The sequence below is a fragment of the Oryctolagus cuniculus genome, chromosome 6 (genome assembly GCF_964237555.1).
Source record: "Oryctolagus cuniculus chromosome 6, mOryCun1.1, whole genome shotgun sequence".
Classification (NCBI taxonomy): domain Eukaryota; kingdom Metazoa; phylum Chordata; class Mammalia; order Lagomorpha; family Leporidae; genus Oryctolagus; species Oryctolagus cuniculus.
The window spans coordinates 53,390,024-53,409,302 of record NC_091437.1 but is presented as its reverse complement, the minus strand read 5'-3'; the positions used below and the strand labels follow the sequence as shown (position 1 = coordinate 53,409,302).

Genomic DNA, 19,279 nt, shown 5'->3' with positions numbered 1-19,279 from the left:
GACACAGCTCTGGTCATTGTGGCCATTTGGGGAATGAACCAACAGAAGGAAGACCTTTCTCTCTGTCTGTCTGTCTCTCTCTCTCACTGTCTGTAATTCTATCTGTTAAATAAATAATTAAAATCTTTAAAAAAAGAAAATGATGATTTTCCAGACAAACCCTCATCCCAGCTCATCACATTCATGTCCCAAACTAGAGTGAGATCCCTGCAAGATGGGATTGTGAGAGCAAGGTGTCCTAGGAGGAGATAGCTTATATGCTGAAGAAACATTAGGGCTAAGAAAATTTATTTTGGCAGAATTCTGTGTAATAACACACACACATACACACACACATCTCTGTGTATATGAAAGTATTCTAATAGTGGCATAAACAAGTAAATCTGGAATTAGTTATATAATTAGCAAGGCCAAAGAAAATAAACCCAACAAGGGACTCAAGGTGTTAGATCAACCTGCTAGCAGTGCCTCCAACAGGTTGCTTCCTTGGTTGAATAGATGGAAACAATGGCAGTTAAAAGCAACGCTAATTCAACAGTGGGGGACATTTAACAACTTCATGATGGCAGAACTTCCTTGGACTATTTGTTAAGGAGGAATCCAAAGATGCAACAGATGGAGATGCCGCACTGTATTTAACACGTGCTGTCTTGTTCCTCAAGAGGGCCACACAAAGGGTCGTGCCCAGCCCACGGAGGAGATCACTATTGGAAGTTACATTGCTGAGAGGTGTTCTCTGACTTCCACGGGGATTATGAAAGTGCAAGGGTCACGTGACAGGCAGGGAGCTCCACTCGTAAAAATATGTTTAAAACCAAAGAAACTGGAATTCACAGACATCTTCCTTTGTAAGTTATGAAGAAAGGTTCAAGGTATAGTGAGAGTAGAAAGCGGATCATCCCAGTAGTAAGGGTCGAGGAAAGACTACACATCTAGATATCTGCACATCCACACAGACATCTGCATATCTGTGTATCTGTGTACACAACTGTTTATGTTTGCTTCATATATTTTCACTCAATGGATTTCAATGGGCTAAGAGAATATATCCAAATTTTGTATGAGGCAGCAACATTAATTTCTTAGTGGATATAATTTTTCATCTGGAGCTTATTCATTTTCAGTGAAGTATTAAAAAATTAAGAGAGTAAACTACACTACTAACATTTTTGTAGTAAAGAAACAGTGTATTTTTAATGTATTTGCAACATATGCAAGATTTTGATCGAATATTATTACTTAGACATTCTTGCAATTCCAGTTTAAAATGTAAAAGTGAAGAATTCAGATGCATTAAGTTGGTTTACCGTGCAGTGTTGTAACATAGAACAGAATTCTTAAATAATTATATTTATAAGTTGTGTCACTAAAATTACAAGCATTACTTAACTTCTTGTGAAGAAACATCTGACAATTGAAGTAATTTAAAAGAAATCCAACATATCCAATTTATATAGGCAATTTAAAAATATGAAGCTGTTGAAGTAACTAAATTTGTAAATGGAATCAAACTGTAATTAAAGGGTTCCTTAAAGGTGATTACTGGAATTTGTTACACTTATAATAAAGTAAAATCTTTTATGTGCTGAATTGAAAAGCTTAGGGAAGTACTAAACTTATGAAACTGTTATTATTACATTGAATATTAATTGAAATAAAGAACTGAAAAAATTATTTTGTAGACCAAATCTACAGAAGAGATAAAAAATGGGAAATTTTTGAACTAAATAGTAAACATCAGCATTTTCCACACAGCAAGTTTCTAAAATAGAAACCAACATCCAAACATGCAAAGACATTGGGTGGCCAGCACTGTGGCACAGCAGGTTAAACTAAGGTCTGCAATGATGACATCCTACATGGGTGCTGGTTTGAGTCCCGGCTGCTCCACCTCTAATCCAGCTCTCTGCTAATGTGCCTGGGAAAGCAGCAGAAGATGCTCCAAATCCCTGGACCCCTGCACCCACATAAGAAGCTTGGATGAAGCTCTTGGCTCCTGGCTTCTGCCTAGCAAAGCCCTGGCCATTGCAGCCATTTGCCATTTGGGGATTAAATCAGAGGATGGAATCTCTCTCTCTCTCTCTCTCTCTCTCTCTCTCTCTCTCTCTTTCTCTCTTCCTCTCTGTCTGTAACTCTGCCTTTCAAATAAATAAAATAAATCTTAAAAATACAATAAATAAAAGCCTGGCTTTTCTGAAATCACAGCAAAATGATAGATGGTCAATTAACATATAGCCTGGAATTTTCAAGATTGATTTGGTTCATAAGCCATTTTCCGCTTTATATAGAATTCCCCCACGTAAAAGCAATTCTACTTAAAGAGAATGTAGAACATTAGCTCATAAAATTTCAGCCTTGAAAAGACTCTCAGACCATACCGGTTCCAACCCCTTCATTTTACAACAAGGAAATGTACCCTCAGAGATGTAAAATACCTGTGGGCACAGGGACAGATCATGAAAGAGCTGAAAAGGGAGCCAAAGCTCTCGGGTGCACGTGTCAGTTGCCATCTCCAGTGCATGGTGCTTAACCCATCCAATCTTTCAACGTTTGACCCCAGAGCCGGGTCACCATCTTCACCTCCAATTGAGAGACAGGAATGAGGAAATTAAGGCCACATTATGCAGTGATATCATCATTATGAGAACCAGCCCAGCTGAGGTGCCAAGCTCTCTTTTTCCACAAGGCCCTGTTGCTTTCATTTTTCAACCTGGCACCTTCTGTTGCCACTAAGTATTCACTTGGAGTTCTTTTAAAAGGAAAGTTTCACACGCTTCCTATGGCCTCTACTCTCTCATAGAAGGAGTGACATTTGAGAATTCTGACAGTAAGACATCTCTGACTTCAATCACAGAGTGCGAAAATGAATATTTTCCACATGCAACTTTGAAGGTTGGTGCTCTTTTAACATAGCCTTTCAGTTTTACTTGAGATTGACTGCAGGGGAATTGGACGGCAGTTCAAGCAGCACAACAGAGGGTGTTTGATAATCAGTGCCCAGTGTAAGAGGAAGGAGGACGAGGCCTCTGTTGTGCTAAGGCAAGCCAAAGCCCACGGCTTGGGAAGAGAGAAATGATCCACAGAAATGTAGGGTTGTCATAGGAGATTCCGTAGCAAATTGTGCTCAAATTCAGCTCTCTAGCTAGTATTGATGTGGCTTGCATAGTTTTTCATTCTTGGTACAATACTTGGCTGGTATCTCCTTCTATAATATATGTGCCTACATATGAATATATGCACATTAGAATATATAGTATACATGGTTATAGAGTTTAATTTCTATGAACTACAAAAAGTATAAAGAAAATGCACATTACTCAGAAGATACACATGATGTCCATGATACCCAGGGAGTCTCTAGCTGACTGTCCCCAGGAATAGGTACTCACTTACTCAGAGAGCAAGCACATGCCATTCTAACTACCAAATTAGTAGGCCTTTATCTGTATGCACCAAAATAAACATATTTTCATTTCATATTCCCATGTATAGTTTTTTCTTAATACATCTTTTCCATAAACAGTTTGAAGGCTCCCTCTATCTACACCTTAACAAAAACAGGACAGCATACAACTAGAGAAATCTATTCTTCATACCTGTTAAAAAATTTTAATATAACTTTAAAAGGCAAGTATGAAATGAAGAAAATACAGATGGGGTGGTTGACTACCTTTTCCACTCTTGATTTACATGGGAAAGAATAAATCCTTACTTGATACTTGCTTAACCATGTTTCAGAGCACTCAATTGAAATTTCTTTACAAAAACTAGGATGGCTAAGTACTGAAGACATTAACCACTTTGATGTTAGACAATTTTGTTTGTTTGTTACTATGTGAAATACTCCATAACACAATCATTTTTGTGTTTAATATCCAGCGGTCTTTCATGTCCATCCACACAATTTCTTTTTCTAGTGTTCTTTATTCCCTCCTGCATATCTGGGATCCATTTGCTATCATCTCATTTCAATCTGAAGAACTTAACATTTCTTAAAGTACAAGTTTCTTGAGGTAAATTCTTCATTTTTCATCTGTCTAAAACACTTCCTTTTATTTTTCTTTAAAAAAATTATGTGACAGAGAGAGAGAGAGAAAGAAAGAGAGAGAGAGAGAGAGAGAAACATGCCCATCTGCTAGCCCATTCTCATTCCCCAGATGCCTGCAATGACTCCATATCAGGACTGCAACACAAGAACTAGGAGTGCAATCCAAGTCCCCCATGTGGATGGCAGGGTTCCAACTACTTCAGCCACTGCTGCTGCCATACAGGGTCTACATGAATATGAAGCTGGATTCAGAAGCAGGAGTCAGGAGAGCCCCCTCAACTTTATTTTTAAAGGATAATTTTGCTGAATATAGGATTGTAACCTGATAATTTTTCCATTTCAGCCCATTAATGTTACTGTTTCACTGCCTCCTTAGCTGATGAGGAGTTAGCCATCCTCTGTTACCCTCCTAAGAATCCCCCTTTATGAAAAGCATCTTTCACCCATCAAACTCCACCTGATGGATACTTTTAAGGTGATCTCTCTGGCTTTTTTTTTTAACAGTTCAACCATCAGGTGCCTGGGTGTTTTTATCTGGCTTGGGTATTCTCTGTACTTGGATCTTTATGTTGATGTCTTTCATCAGTTGCAGACAATTCTCTCCCTTAATTGCATCAACCATTTCTTTTGCTTACTTCCTATAGCCACATCTAAGATTCCAATTACATGTACATTATACCATTTGATTTGTGTCTGCTGAAGTATGAATTCTCTTCCACAAAAACACGTATGTTGGAGTCCTAACCCCTAGCACCCCACAATGTGACTGTATTTGAAAACCTTGTCTTTAAAGAGATAAATTAAATTAAAATGGCATTATTAGGTTGGGCCCTAACCCAATATGGTTGATGTCCTGCTAATTAAAGGAAATATGGTTGGAGATATGTTCGGGGGGAAGACCTTGTAAAAACTCTGGGGCAAGATGGCCAATTACAAGCCAAAAAGAGGCCACACAAGAAACCAATCCACTGACATCTAAATCTCACACATGGAACTTCTGGGATTTTGAGATTGTTTTTGTAAACTAAGCCATCTACTTTATGGTACTTTTTAAAGTAGCCCTAACAAATGAGTTTATGAGTTCAATGTCTGTACATGTTTCCCATTTAGATAATTTATATTGATCTGCCTAATGGTTCACTGAATTTTCTTTTTTCTTTTTTTTTTCAGCTCTTCAACTCATCTGTATTTGTTACAGCTTTTTAAAACAAAATGACTTGAGCACTACATTTCCATCCGCATATCTCGGTGACTTACTTTTTAACAGCTTTACAACACACCTAGCTTAAATTATAATTTTGTTCCCCGTAACAATGCTTTTCTTTGGAAAACAAGCCATGTGTGTGGGGAGCAATCCGGACTAGACTAAGTTACTCGAATTAGGACTTATTCTATGCATCTGCTCTCCCACAATATGGCGCTGGGAGAGAAGTAAACAGCTTCCGCACAGCTGCCTCCAGTTCAACTAATAAACTGTAGGACTTGCTCCTGATTGGAGGAGAGCAGCGTACTCGGCGTGTGGGCAGCCGAGTTAGGATTGGCGGAGGAGGACTATAAAGGAGGAGAGAGACGGCATGCACCGGGAACATCTATGGGGAACATCTAAGGGAACCCGTGCAGCCCCCGAGAAAGCCGGCCGGCGGTGTGCCGCTCCCCTGCGGAAGTGGGGAATGCGGCCAGGGGGAACTGCCCTTCCACGGAGGTGGAAGGGATAGTAGCCAACCTGGGAAGAACCAGCAGCAAACCCGGGGAGGGCCGAGCAGACGAAAGAACAGCGCAGGGTCCTGTGTTGCTCCCCCATGAAGACGGGGAGCGACCTAGTGGTGCCGTGACTCGGATAGGAAACCTAGCTCGGATAGGAAACTTAGGACGGATATGAAACTTAGGAGGGAAGAAACGGGAAGAACTAGGGAAAATATCGGAGAGAGAAACTAGCAAACAGCCTAGGGAAAAGCCGGACGAAAAAGGAGCCGGAAGAAGCTATTGAAAGCCTAGGCATAGACTCGAAACAGCCTAGGGAAAAGCCGGACGAAAAAGGAGCCGGAAGAAGCTATTGAAAGCCTAGGCATAGACTCGGATACGGACTACGGGGGGAAGCTGGGAGAAATCTCTAAGGTCAAAAGCGAAAGTGAAAGCTAGAACAAACAGACTCGGACGCGGACTGTGGGGAGAGGCCAGGAGAAATGAGGGAGGAATATTGTTGGAGGAAAGCTGGGGGAAATATACCGGGTAGAGAAAAATGTTAGGGAAAATGAAGCCGCGAGTGTAGGCCAAGGCGGACACGAAAGCCACTTTGGGGTTCTCAAGTTAGCCCGGGAATAGGGGGCGAAAAGTTGAAACCAGAAGCTGAGACGTAAGCCAGATTGGGATCCGTCTGATTAGCCCGGGGAGCAAAGGACGGGAAGCCAAATCGTGGGGCGGAGACTTACGCTGGGTTAAATTCGCCAGGCTAGCCTGGGGAACTTAGATTGAATGATAGTGGCGGACACGTAAGCTACGCTGTGTTACTCGCGGAAGCCGCCGCGTGCAGAGAGAGCACGGGGCGTGAATAGATAGGGAACGGGGCTGGCGTAGGCCGTGGTTCAGACGCGAAAGGGTTAAGCGTGGAGACCGCGGAGCGCGCGAAGCCGAGCCGCGCAAAGCCGGGAAGCTGCGCAGATGAGAGAGGCGCGCGGGCTGAAGCAGCGCAGAGCCGGGAACCCGCCGGCGGGGCGAGGTGCCGGAAAGCCACAGGGATAAGAGAAACAGAAGTTTAGAAGTAAAGTGAGAAAAATAGGAATGCTGGAAGATAGAAGTAAAATGGGAGAAATAGGAATGCCCGGAGATAGAGAAATAGAGAAATAAAAAGGCCTCCCTACAACACTGCAATGTGAGAGCTTGGATTCGGTCTGCCTAATCAAGTGAGGCGATGAGCACCTGCGGGCAGCTAGCAGCTTATGCGCCGCAGGTCACCGAAGACAGGCACGAATTAACATCAGTAAGGCTTCCCCACAATACCGCAATTAAAAGGCTTGGATTCGGTCTGCCTGAATTAAGGCGGTAAGCGCCAGCAAGCAGCTCGACCAGAGTATGAGCTGCAGGTCACCGAAGATAGGCACAAACCAACACTAATAAGTCTCCCCCACAATACGGCAATGAGAAGGCTTGGATTCGGTTTGCCTGATAGGTTTTGTAAACACCTGCAGGCAGTTCTAGCAGAGCAGAGCATGCGCTGCAGGGCACCGAATACAGGCACGCATCAGCGCCTAAAAACCTCCTCACAACATGGCGAAGAGAGGACCCGGATTCGGTTTGCCTGATAGGACTTGTAAGAGCCTGTGGCAACTCTAGCAAGTAGAGCAGAGTGTGTGCCGCGGGACACCGAAGACAGGCGCGTATCAACGCTAAAAAATAAAAAGAAAGGGGGATCTGTGGGGAGCAATCCGGACTAGACTAAGTTACTCGAATTAGGACTTATTCTATGCATCTGCTCTCCCACAATATGGCGCTGGGAGAGAAGTAAACAGCTTCCGCACAGCTGCCTCCAGTTCAACTAATAAACTGTAGGACTTGCTCCTGATTGGAGGAGAGCAGCGTACTCGGCGTGTGGGCAGCCGAGTTAGGATTGGCGGAGGAGGACTATAAAGGAGGAGAGAGACGGCATGCACCGGGAACATCTATGGGGAACATCTAAGGGAACCCGTGCAGCCCCCGAGAAAGCCGGCCGGCGGTGTGCCGCTCCCCTGCGGAAGTGGGGAATGCGGCCAGGGGGAACTGCCCTTCCACGGAGGTGGAAGGGATAGTAGCCAACCCGGGAAGAACCAGCAGCAAACCCGGGGAGGGCCGAGCAGACGAAAGAACAGCGCAGGGTCCTGTGTTGCTCCCCCATGAAGACGGGGAGCGACAATGTGGAGCGTTCCTCCAATCAAGTTATTTCAGTTTAACCTATTTCTAGAGGATGAGCACATGCAGGTTCAGTAACTATAGGGGAAAGTTTAAAAAGTACACCCTATGAGATGAAACTCAAGCCATTTTAACAAGTATTTTTCTTTTAAACTCCAAGGTATAGCTCAGAATGCCTCAGTGACAAAAGATCTGGTCTCCTAAGGAATCTGGCTTGATAGCTAAACACGGTAGACCACAAAGTTAACGATGAGCTACATACATCTTACAACAAGCGTTACCTCATCTGTCACAAGCCAGCGTTAAACTAGAGAAGTGTTATCAGATCTGCCTGTGCCTAACATCACAGTATCACTTAGAAGTAGAAAGAAATCTTATCTTCCCCTTAAGTCATTGTCATGCCATACATTTTTATTAACAAAATGAAAAATCCTTGAAAATATATTATCAGAGGGAATGAAGGCAAAGTATTGAACACGTGTCCAAGCCAACTGTCAGACACAGCTTAGCCTACTTCCTCCATGCGAGATGTGTCAGTGTCACCTTCCAGGGCGCCATTTCTTCAGTTACAGCAGCATTAGTGTCATAAGCAGTTGGGTATAACCCAGCCCCCGTTTGTCCATCCTGTTGATCCTGTTAGCTTGTGTCTGAGGATCTTCCAGACGGAAGCCACAGAACGGAGGGCAGTTTCATCAAGCAAGATTATCAGATGCTTCACAGACTTACCATTCTTGTCTACCTCTGCCTTTTGTCTTAAGGTCTCAATAATGGAAAGGTCAGGTTTACCTCCAGGCATTTCTTTGCTGCCGGGTAACCCATTGTAGAGTTATCTCAAAGGGCCTGAGTTTTCACAATCCTTTCTGGATTAGCTGTCCAAGTGCTTGTGACAATACAACATGGAGACATCACCAATCTCTGACCCAACCACCTTTTCAACTTTTTTTTCCAATATATCTTCCATGATTTTACAGAGGTTTTCAGACTGTGTTGTTGTTGTTTTTTCTCTTCCTGTTTCTTTTTCTCTTCTTCATCCTTTGGAAGTTTCAAGCCCTCCTTGATGACTGACACTAAAGTCTTCCCCTCACATTCCTTCAGCTGCTGGACACTGTATTCATTATAGCCTTGATCATGTAGCTCACGTCCAAGCCATGCTTCTGAAGGCGTTCCACCAAGGTCGAGTTTGCTGCCTGGTCCTTGGTCTCACCTGGGATGTAGTAGTTGTGTTTCCGGTCTTCCTTCATCCTGGTACAGTAGTCTTTGAGAGAAATCATCTCATCACCAGAAGCAGATGTGTACTATCTTAGCAGCTCAGAAAGCCTCCTTTGGTTTTGAGAGTCTTCATGTATCCCAAGCTTTATATTTTTAAAGAGCGGCTCATTAAGCTTTCTGTAGTTCTCTTTATCTTCTGCCACTTTAGTGAAGAGTTCTAGACATTTTTTGACAAAATTCTTCCTGATCACTTTCAAAACTTTGCTTTGCTGCAGCAACTCATGGGAAATATTTAGAGGAGGATCCTTGGAGTCCACCACCCCTCTAATGAAATTCAGATATTCAGAGATTAGCTCCTCACAGTTAGTCATGATGAAAACTCTGTGAACATACAACTTAATGTTGTTCTTTTTCTTTTGGTTTTCAAAAAGGTCAAAGGGAACATATCCTGGGACAAAAAGTAGAGCCCTGAATTCCAGCTGTCCTTTAACTAAAAAGTGTTTCACAGCCAAGTGGTCTTCCCAGTCATTCATCAAACATTTATAGAGAACTTTCCAGACTCTTCGTTAGTAATATCATCAGGATTTCTGGTCCAAATATGCTTAGTTTTGTTGAGTTCTTGGTCAATGTACTTTTATTTAATCTTCTTTGTCTTCTTGTCACTATCCTTCTTTTCTTCTTCCTCATTGGAACCAACATCTTCTATTTCATGTTTGTCATCAGACGCCTTTTGTTCTTTCTCATTTCCTTCCTCTTTATCTTCCTTTTCTTCTGCCTCATCATCACTGACTTCTTTATCACATTCCCGCTCCATAAAAAGTGTGATGGGATAGCCAATGCACTGAGATTGCTTCTGCACCATCTCCTTTATCCTCCTGTCCTCCAAGCACTCAGTCTGGTCTTCTTTCAGATGCAGGATAACTCTCGTTCCCTGCCTCATAGGTTCACCTGTGTCTGTCCTCATGGTGCAGGAACCTCTGGTAGAGGACTCTGAGCTTACTGCTCCTTCACCATTATGCTTGCCCATTATGTTTGTCACCTACTCGGCAACTGGATACACCGAACAAAAACCAACACCAAACTGGCCAATCATAGAGATATCTGCGCCAGCTTGCAAAGTTTCCATGAATGCGTTTTGCTACCAGACTTGGCAATAGTATCAATGTTATTTATCAGTTGAGCCTCAGTCATTCCATTTTTTTTTTTTGACAGGCAGAGTGGACAGTGAGAGAGAGAGAGACAGAGAGAGAAAGGTCTTCCTTTGCCGTTGGTTCACCCTCCAATGGCCGCCGCTGCAGCCGGCGCACCGCGCTGATCCGATGGCAGGAGCCAGGAGCCAGGTGCTTTTCCTGGTCTCTCATGGGGTGCAGGGCCCAAGCACCTGGGCCATCCTCCACTGCACTCCCTGGCCATAGCAGAGAGCTGGCCTGGAAGAGGGGCAACCGGGACAGAATCCGGCGCCCCAACCGGGACTAGAACCCGGTGTGCCGGCGCCGCAAGGTAGAGGATTAGCCTATTGAGCCACGGCGCCGGCCCGTCATTCCATTTCTAGAATCCACAATCATCAGAGTTCCATCTTGCTTGTTTGGAATCAGATTAATGTCCAGCTCTTTCCCCGAGTCTAGTTTCCTGGAATTGGTCAGGCTTTCAAACAGGATTTTTTCCAGAGCATCTGATTAATTTGAGATCAGCTCTTGCAGGAAGATCTTTCTTTCTTTCTTTCTTTCTTTCTTTCTTTCTTCCTTCCTTCCTTCCTTCCTTCCTTCCTTCCTTCCTTCCTTCCTTCCTTCCTTCCTTCCTTCCTTCCTTCCTTCTTTCTTTCTTTCTTTCTTTCTTTCTTTCTTTCTTTCTTTCGAAAGTAACATCAATTGGGCAATATCTGCCTGGAAGACAAACATCTCCACTTCCTTCTCCTCCATCCGCTGTTCTTGAGACTGGGTCTCCTAGGGCATCTTGGCTGAAGAACCACATAGCCCCAGCAGCACCAGACGCTGAAGCAACTCTGAGTCTTCTGTGTTTTTGCTACTATGAAAGTCTATCAAAAGTTTTTTTCTCTTACCATATTTCATTTCTAATTTTAGTTTATCTAATTTTTTCTTTAGCACACTTTTGTCTCTAATCTGAAATTTCCCATTTTTGTAATATGAGGGATCTTCAAAAAGGTTGTTGGAAATGCATATTATGAAAATCTATGAATGAATTTTAAAAATTTTTACACCAAAAGAAACTTGTCTTTTGATTTCAGTTCTCCATGAAATTTTTGAAGTATACATGTATGTGTTGTTCACCTTCTACACTAAGTCCTTTAACATTTATTACAGTTATTGTAAAATTCTTGTGTGTAATATCTGTGCTATTTCTCAGTCTGCTTGTATTGACTGTTTCCTCTTTCACCATCACTCACATTTTCTTGCTTCTTTCATGTCTCAGAATTCTTGTTGACTATGCTATTCATTGTGCAACCATGCACAGTAGAGTTTGAAATTCATAACAGTCACTCCAAGAGTGTGTGTTTGCTGACTGTCCAAAATATGGATGGTTTGATAGATCTAAATTTCAGTGGACCTGAGTTTAGCCTTTGTTGCAGCAATTGTCAGATTTCAGTTCATGAGTGCTTTCATTTTTTTTTTTTTTTTTGGACAGGCAAAGTTAGACAGTGAGAGAGAGAGAGACAGAGAGAAAGGTCTTCTTTTTTTCCGTTGGTTCACTCCCTAAGTGACTGCTATGGCTGGCACCTTACGGTTGGCACGCTGCACCGATCCGAAGCCAGGAACCAGGTGCTTCCTCCTGGTCTCCCATGCAGGTGCAGGGGCAAAGGACCTGGGCCATCCTCCACTGCCTTCTGGGCAGACGGTACTCTTCTTCTTCCAGATCCTCATGCAGTTTTCCTTGCCTGGTGAGACCTCTCTTTACCCTGCTTCCTGCTGCAAACCTAGGGAAAATCTTTACAGAACCTATGGCCCAAGTCCTTGGGCCCTGCACCCACATGGGAGACCAGGAGAAGAACCTGGCTCCTGGCTTCAGATCAGCGCAGTGCGCTGGCTGCAGCGAGCCTGCCACAGCGGCCATTGGGGGGTGAACCAACAGAAAAGGAAGACCTTTCTCTCTGTCTCTCTCTCTCTCTCACTGTCCACTCTGCCTGTCGAAACAAAAACAAGAACAAAAACAAAAACAACAACAACAACAAAAACAAACAAACAAACAAACAAACAAAACACCTAAAGTACCTCATTGGGATTTGGGATTTCCTCTAAGTTTGCTTGCCTATCCCCCTACTTTGAATTTAATGACTCCAACTTAATGAAAACCAATAGATCTTAAGACATTTCCTCTCAGTCCTCATGACTTACTGAGCTTTGAATTAGCCACTATCTCATCTCATACTTCAAGAAGGCCTATGTGACTCTTACGGAATCTCTTTCAGTTTTGAGTGCTTCCCTGTTAGGAATGGCTCATTACTACTGGGATTTTAGTTAATTTAAGCCTCTCTGAATACCCTGCTTTCAGATGGGTTGCTAAGATTCCATGATTTGGGAGCTCATCTGTATAGCTAATGGTGTTATTCTGAGCATCATCACATCTTGAAGCTTTCTACCTTCTAACTAAGAGTGGTATGGTAGTCTCTCCTTATGATTAGAAAAGAAATTCAACTGTGTTTAAGGGGAGAACTCAACCATGTATGCAGGGTAATAACATAAAGAAGAGGATGGAGAGTGATAAAACATTCAATATGTACGGAAAATATCAACTAGCTCAGTTTTGTTGAAGTATTTAATATAGGAAGGGGGATTGTAGAAAGTAAGTAGATACTGTTGTTGTAGATGTAGATTGGTTTTGACAGCACAGTATTTCATCATTCATTCTGGAAAATATCCTCTACTTCTATTTGGAAAGCTGTCCCTCACCTAATCCAATTATTTTATTTTGACATAGTTGTTAACACACAGATAGGCATGAGAATTTAGCACAGATAACGGCAATATTCCATCTATCAGTTAAAGGCATAATTATGTGACTCATGACAGGCAGGTTACTGTCTATATCTGGCACTTACACACACCAAAGAGAAGAAAGAAAAGTGGGCCCTTATCTCCCAGTGTGTTGGTGAAACCCATATGAATCTGAAATACAGAGAACAGAAGGTGACTGGGAAGCTAGTCCCGCATCATCTCTCCCTGGATCTTTACATTTTTAAAGTTTTTTTTTTTGAGACAGACAGACAGAAGGAAATCTCCCACTTGTTTGGTTCACTTTCCAAATGTCTGCAACAGCCAGGACAGGGCCAGGCTGAAGCTAAGAGCCTGGAACTCAGTCCAGTTCTCCTGTGTGGATAGTAGCAACCCAAGCACTTGAGCCATCACTTGCTACCTCCCAAGGAGCATACTAGCAAGAAGCTGGATTAGAAGCAGAGAACCAGGACTGAAACAGCCACTCTGATAAGGAGGGCGGGTATGACTAGTGATGACTAACTCACTGTGTCAAATGCCCACCTCTTTCTTTTCAAAGACTTTTTCTTAAATTAGTTTAAACTGGGTTATGCCACTCACAACATCAGGAGCAGGCTAGACCCCTTTTCTTTATCCACAGCAAGACATTTGTATGTTAGTTGCTTTGTTCTAACTGTCAAATCAGGTCATGACCTAGTTCCAGAGACAATTTCTAAACCTATTATTTTGAAAACTAATGCAAATATAAAGAAAATGATCACATTCAAAGATTGTATAGTACTATTAAATGAACCACTTTATTTAATTACAATTTTGGAAGATCATTCAAACTTTGTGGCCACCCTCAAAATACAGATGAGGAAATTACGGCACGATGGATTTAAAGAACATAAGTTAGGTTTTGCAAATGGTACCAGAATCTTACATTTTTGAAAAACTGCCTAATTTGGCAATTTAGTTTTCTTTTGCCTTACAAAATACATGTACTCATAGGATGACTGTCTACATTATGTTCCTGCTGACTAGAGAATGCCAATGTGTCTGTTTTTTTTTTTTTTTTTCCCCTTAGAGTTACAGACAGTGAGAGAGAGAGAGACAGAAAGGTCTTCCTTCTGTTGGTTCACTCCCCAAATGGCCACCATGGCTGGTGCTGCGCCGATCTGAAGCCAGAAGCCAGGTACTTCTTTCTGGTCTCCCATGTGTGTGCAGGGGCCCAAGTACTTGGGCCATCCTCCAATGCCCTCCTGGGCCACAGCAGAGAGCTGGACTAAAAGAGGAGCAACTGGGACCAGAACCCGGTGCCCATATGGGATGCCAGCGTGGCAGGCAGAGGATTAACCAAGTGAGCCACGGTGCCAGCCCTGATGTGTCTGTTTCATATTTCTATTCATACTCCTTAAAATACACTGAAAATTAGTTTATCAATAATGACATAGTAAATTAAATTCTGTTAAGACAGAATATTTGGGGCAGGTATTTGATCTAGCAGTTAAGATGCCATTTTGGATATTCATTATCTCCTGTCAAGTGCCTGCGCTCAAGTCTTGCCTCTGCTCCTGAATCCAGCTTCCTCCTAGTATGTACCCTGGTAGGCAGCACATAATGGCTCAAGAACTCGAGTCCATGCCACACGTGGGAGAGTCGGACTGAGTTCTTATTGCCTGGCTTTAATCAGACACAGCTGTAGCTATTATAAGCATTTGGAAAGTGATCTAGTAGATGCAAGATTTCTCTCTCTCTCTCTCTCCCTCTCTCTCATCTCTCTCTATCTCTCTCCTCTAATTTCAAACAAATAAAGAAAGCATACATTTTAAAATTTAAAATAATTTGGGGCTGGCATTGTGGTGTAGTGGATGCCAACAATGTCAACATCCCAAGTGGGCGCTGGTTCAAGTCCTGGCTGCTAAACTCCCTGCTAATGACCTGGGAAATGCAGTGGAAGGCAGCCCAAGTATTTGGACCCCTGCCACTCATGTGGGAGATCTGGCAAAAGCCACTAGCTCCTGACTTAGGCCTGGCTCAGCCCTGGTCATTGTAGCCAACTGGGGGATGAACCAGAGGACAGAAGATTCACTGTTTCTTCCTATATCTCGATAACTATGTAAATAATCCTTTAAAAAAAGTACATGAAAATGAAAATATTTCATCAGGTGGAAATAACCCAAATATGGTGCTATTTTAATATTAATATTAAATATTTAATTTAAACAAATTAAAAAATTTAATATTAAGCCACCATGCCCTTCACACATATACATACACAGCTCAATAAATATTTTATAGAATACACATAGTATCAGTATGTGTGTCCTGTCCTCAAGGGAGCTATATTCCGGTTTAGGTAGACAAGATAATTGGGGGCCCGGCGCTGTGGTGCAGTGTGTTAACACTCTGGCCTGAAGCACTGGCATCCCGTATGGGCGCCAGTTCGACTCCTGGCTGCCCCACTTCCGATCCAGCTCTCGTCTATGGCCTGGGAAAGCAGTGGAAGATGGCCCAAGTCCTTGAACTCCTGTACCTGCGTGGGAGACCTGAAGGAAGCCCCTGGCTCCTGGCTTCGGATCAGCACAGCTCCGGCTGTTGTGGCCATCTGGGGAGTGAACCAGCGGATGGAAGACCTCTCTCTCTCTATGCCTCTCCTCTCTGTGTGTAGCTCTGACTTTCAAATAAATAAATAAATCTTTTTTAAAAAAGATAATTGGTTAGACACAATCAAAACAGTAGCTCATAGTATTTTTCACAGATTAAAATTATGTTCTTGTTTCTGAATTAATTCCTTCATGATGAGTCTCTGATGACAAGTGCCATGAAGACTTCAGTAAAGCTTGTTGTCTTGCTCTGCTCTCCCAGTCCCTTCTTTAGAGCCTGATGGATAAATGAAACTCGATAAACATTGGGGAGGTGGATGCATAAATGAAAGACACTACTCAATTTAAACACAGAGTGAGATGACTTCTAGCTCGAATGATTAAGGCAGGCTTTTCTTAGCAGACATAATTTCACCGGGGCCAGCAAGGCTAGACAGGATGTGAATAAGATTGGGTTTGAGGCAGGGGAGTCACATAAGCAGGAGCACACAAGTGCCAAGATATGCAGCACACATGAAGAATGTCAAACAGCTCTGTGTGGTTGAGGTATTTGATATATGAAGGTGCGTTGTGGGAAATGAGGTTGGAAAGGAGATTTGGGACCAGAGGGCCTTTTATTTCAATCTAAGGAGTTTTACTTTTATTTTGTAGACAATGGGGAGTCAGTGAACGATGGTGCCCTGGGGAATGAGCAGAGAGCTGTGGCACAGGATGATTAATCTGGGAGATGTCTGCAGACTGGATTAGAATGCAGAGAGATTGGCGGAAAGGAGACGAGTTAGCTATAAATTGCAGGAGAATAACAATGAAGTCTGAAAACAGAGTAAAGGAAGTGAGAATGGAGATAATGTGGCAGGTAAGAATGTTTTCTACTATTAACAGTTATCATAGCCCAAGGACCATTTGCTGCTTTAGGCACTTGATGGGGCACTAATACATCATTTTATTGTTTCCACAAAGCAACCCTAAGGCATTTCATCATATTACCACCATTTTGCACATAAGGAACACAGGACACCTGGATCACACTTAGTGATTAGTAACCCAGGGTTTAAATCTAAATAAATGTGACCCAAGAATCCAAGCTCACAGCAACTGCTAGTTATCGAGAAGTTAAAATACGGAGTCCTGAATAACTCTCTAGAAGTGGAGCCTAAAGAGAGGACTTCGTCTTATTTGAGTTGTAGGATTTCAAATTTATTATAATAGCAAGCACATTTTCTATTTACACTTAAGATATATTGGTTCCATGATTCCTCCAAGGTGGCATATACAAAAAGTTTTAGAAGACAACTTGAAATAAGACTGAAGTTTAAAACACTGTCTGGAGATGAAATTCAAATTATAGTATTATCGAGAAAAAGAGTACAGAAAATCAAAATAGAGAGTCAAGAACTAATCATCTAAGAATCTTGAGAATAGTGACAGACTAGCAAGAGAAAAAAATAAGTAGAGGATGAGATGAATGAGTAGTCAAAGATGGTGTCATAGGCTGAATTATGTTCCATAAAATGACAGGTTTAGGTTCTAACCCCCACTATGTGACCCTGTAAACTTACTTGGATACAGGATCTTGGCAACTTCCAACTAAGGAATGATAAGCTCATCAGGGTGGACTCTAACCTAATGTCACTGACACTCTCATTAAAAAAAAAAAAAAAAGGAAAATTTGGACCAGATATGCAGAGAAGAAAGATGATTTAAAGACATACAGGGGGAAGATGGCCCTATAACTGGGTATGAGACACACACAAACCAAAGAACAGCAAAGATTGCCAGAAAGCACAAGAAGCAAGGAAAGGGGCAAACGTGGTGAGGTGGGTTAAGCTGCCATTTGTAACAAGTGTCTCCCATACGGGAGCACTACTTTGAGTCATGGCTACTCCTCTTCTGATCCAGCTCCCTGCTAATGTGCCGAGGAAGCAGTAGATGATGGCTCAAGTACTTGAGAGTCTTCCACCTTTCTAGGTGACCCTGAAGGCGTTCCTGGCATCAGGCTTCAGCTTGGCCCAGCCCTAGCTGTTGTGGTCATTTGGAGAATGGACCAGTGAATGGAAATGCTGCACTCTCTCTATCTGTGTCTCTTGCTTTCTTGCTGTTGCTCTCACTCTCTGCCCTTCAAGTCAATCAATAAATAAACCTTTTTGTGAAAAGAAAAAAGGGAAGCGAGGAAGGATTTGCCCTTTTATGTGTGAGAAACAGCATGGCCTGCCAGCACTTTGATCTTGCAACTCTCACCCTGAGAAATGTGACAATTAATTTAAGCAGTTTCTAGCCACCCAGTTATTAGTACTTTGTTAAGGCAGCTCTTACACACTAATATGGAAGTCAAATGAAGAGATTCTATTAGAAACTACCCATGTACGCACACACCCAAGATCACAGTGTTTCAAAGCATGAAGATGCTCAATGGTTCTAAATGCTGGAGAGATACCCTTAAGGATAAAGACTAAGTAAATTCTCTTTTACTCTATAATTAGATGCTGATTAGTGATCAATTGAGTAATCAGTGTTACCGTAGTGGTATGAGAAGAAGCATATTTCAAATTCAAATACCTGCAACTATCAGGCAGCTAAGTTGGTGAACTATTAGCTTGTATAAGACTAAGTGGGGAAGACCATTAGGAGCTCAAGATTGTAATCTTCAGAAATGCAAAGAACACCACAAGTGCAGTCCGTGAATACACATGCTTTGTTTTAGTTAGTGTGTTATCAGCAGCTCCCCAACCCTAGTAATTCAAGGGAGAGCAGAAAAGATGTTTAAGACTGCAGATCAAAGGAAAGGGTTCATTTTAAGGACACTGTAGAGAAAACACATAGGTTGAATAAAAACTAGCAATGCAGAAATTAAAGAAAACAGTATACAAGGGTATCTTTTAGGACTATAAGATTATTAGTAATTTTGATAAATTGTATACATAGGAAATAAGGTTAAGTTCCTTTAACTACTCACACTGAAAACCTATGCTCTTTCACGGATAATGCTATTATTAAGATATTTTTGAACCAACTTCTTTCAATCAGAGACTAAAGATCACTTCATAAGCCTCATAGGAAATTGGGTGTAACCATTTAACAGACAAGACACAATTCTGAGAGAAAACAATATCTTTAAAATTAATTATTATCCCAATCTTCTTTCTTTTATTAACAGTTGAATCTGATCATAAAGATTAATATTAACCATGACAAAGTAGAAACCTGATATGTTTTGGTTAATTGTTTTTCAAAGAATGTGTTCATTTCATTAGCTATGTGAAATTTATTGACCTGGAGCTACTCATAATAGTCCCTTATTAACCTTTATTATCTGTAGTAAGGTCCAACCTTTCATACCTAGTATGGTTTTTTTTTTTATCTTAGTTTTCTTGATAATTTTTGCTGGGGATTATCTCTTTTATGAATATTTTCAAAGAATCAACATGTGCCTTAATTTTATAAGTTTTTATTTCATAGGTAACTGTCGCTCCCCGTCTTCGTGGAGGAACGACACAGGACCCTGCGCTGTTCTTTTGTCTGCTCGGCCCTCCCCGGGTTTGCTGCTGGTTCTTCCCGGGTTGGCTACCGACCCTTCCACCTTCGTGGAAGGGTGGTTCCCCCTAGCC

At 42.1% G+C, this 19,279-nt stretch overlaps 1 pseudogene; it reads right to left on the bottom strand.

Annotated features, from left to right (window-relative positions):
• Nucleotides 1-8,435: 8,435 nt before the first annotated feature.
• The window catches only part of LOC100356275 (heat shock protein HSP 90-alpha pseudogene), a 77,889-nt pseudogene continuing 67,045 nt past the window's right edge, over nucleotides 8,436-19,279 (bottom strand).